The sequence below is a fragment of the Ornithodoros turicata genome, chromosome 2 (genome assembly GCF_037126465.1).
Source record: "Ornithodoros turicata isolate Travis chromosome 2, ASM3712646v1, whole genome shotgun sequence".
Lineage (NCBI taxonomy): Eukaryota > Metazoa > Arthropoda > Arachnida > Ixodida > Argasidae > Ornithodoros > Ornithodoros turicata.
This window is the reverse complement of record NC_088202.1, coordinates 32,031,718-32,034,250: the sequence shown is the minus strand read 5'-3', so window position 1 is coordinate 32,034,250 and position 2,533 is coordinate 32,031,718.

Genomic DNA, 2,533 nt, shown 5'->3' with positions numbered 1-2,533 from the left:
TCTTCCAGGACATTCTGATTCGTTTATACGGAAAGGTGGCAACATCCTCTGTCTCTGGCATGTGCTATGTTCGCATTATTCCGGAAAAGGTCACATCTCACTGGGTCATTCTGTACTGTCTGACTTCCTTTTCTTCAGAGGTAACTCCCTTTTGGTGTGTGTGCGAGCACACGGTAGAGATGGTAGACGATACGCCGTAAGAAGAGGTGCCCTGTATCCACTTGGCGCACGAGATCTACAAGTGAACGTCAATGTCCAAGCTGTCCGAAAGCATCACCTGTCTTTTGGCCTATGCCAATGGCCATGTTGGCCATGTCCAATGGCCATGTCCATTTGGCCTATGCCAAGAGCATTTGCAAAAAGACAAAAAGAAATGTGTGCGGGACCAACTTTCTGGGACATTATCCTTCTTTGAACAGTAGGGTGGTGCAGCGGGTACCGTGGCTCCGATCAAAGTCATGTCACACGCGTGCCTACTACTTTCGAGCAGATCACTTCGTGTTGATTTTTGAAGTATCCATCTTTTCCTCGTTCCCTTTTCTGGAGCTATAAAGATGTCTCCCAAATTTATCGGGTATTCCCGGAATTTTGCTTGGTTCGGTTATCCAGAAATTATTATCCGGACGAAAAGGGACGACTCCCGAGGTGTCCGGATAAATGAGACATGACTGTATGTTCTTTCCTGTGTGGTTGAAGCTTAGCGCCAAGGACACATGACCCGGCAAGGGAAAGCGACTCGTGTGGCACGAAATCGGTGAAACGAGTCAAACGACACATGGACGCTAGCGAAAAACATCTTACCTGAATAGCAAGGCTGAAAAGCAGATTTCGGAATACATCGGTACAATTCTATTCGAAATCAAGTAGTTAGATCCACGCCAGGCACAGAGACGAATACAAGAGTACTCGGCTGTTCCATCACTGAACTTCAAGAAACTCATTGAAACCGCACGGGCGCTTAGTCTGGATTGAGTGAAGCATAGCAAGCACAAGTTTCGTACTCATCATACTTGCAAGTGTGAGACGTGTGCGCGCACACATTATAATATCTATTCGTATCCCAGCATGGGGTATCGCGCAATAAAATATTCCACGCCAGGAACTGAACCTAGCCCTTTACCACCATAATTTCAAATCGGAAACTACAGTGATACTACGCCCTGCCGTATCGTTTTGCATTTCAAAGTGCAACGTGCAACGACCGTGGCAACACCAGGCGATACGGCGCAGGGGTATCCGTTTCCAGTTCTCAACGGATCATCACCGAACAGCTTTAGCACGACCTTTGAAGGTTGGAATATTGACATCCGTACTGGATTTGCCTATAACATCTGCCCAGGATAAGAACATGGATGATCGATTTGGGAATATTGTGGGACAAAATGTTCCAGTACGTACTGGAACATTTTGTCCCATATACAGGTGTCATTGAATTATAATAAAAAAACTACGCCACCTGGAATCATGCGGTCAACGGCATCTGTTGTTACTGGGTTTTTGCCAAGTCCTGTTGCGAATGTCGTATCGTAAGTTTTTGTTATGTAAATATTTGCGAACTGTACTCGGAAATTTGCCAAGTAAAGGTCACTTTTTTACCCCACCAATATTAAGAGCGTGCCGAATTCACTCAAGTTCATGATAACTGACATTCACGAGCTATCCTATCGGAAAAAATAGCCGAACATAATACTTTTCGTAGCACGGAACCATAACGCGCGACGACTTTTTGAGCGCAATCGCTCTCAGTCCGACGAAAGGAGGTTCCAAACCCAGCCCACAGAGTGATAGTACAAAAAGTGACAATTCCTGAAATTGCGAGAGGGACTAGTAAGAAACCTAGTGGGAAACCTAGTAAGAACAAATGCCGTTGACCGTATGATTCTAGGTGGTGTAGTTTTTTTATTATAATTTAATGACACGTTTTCTGGGACACCCTGTATAGCACCCTGTATATAGTAGTGAGACACCCTGTATACAGGGTAATTTTATGAATTTTTCGCCATTAGAAATTTAATTTTCCGAATTAAAGTCCGGAAAAAGCCTAGTCAACCTAACATTTTTGCGACAGATTCGGGAAGCACGGGTCGGGTTTATCCCACCACGGAAAAATTGATTTCGTGGCACAAAATTAAGGAACAGAAAAAAAAATTGGGAAAATATCAAATTTCGGGCTTCGCAAATTGACGCTCGTCTTTCGCATCCCGCCATAGCGCTCCGGGAAGCGACGCATAAAAACAGTCGCCCCGCCCCTTCGCAATAGGCCCTTCATATCATGCAGGTTGGCGAGCCGTATCACTAAAGCAAACGATAAAAAAAAGCGAAGAGTAGAACAACAAAAGAAGGTAAACGCAATCACCAAGTGAACCTGTCGCTGATAACATGAGGGCGTTGAGAGTGGAATTAAAAGAGCGGGGCGACCACTGATCTATGGTGAGCTAGAATGACTGGTGTGCTTACCGGCCTATCCAATGCATGGGAGCGCTTGGTCGTGGCCTTGGCACTCGACCACGTGTGATTGTTTACGTGGATGCGC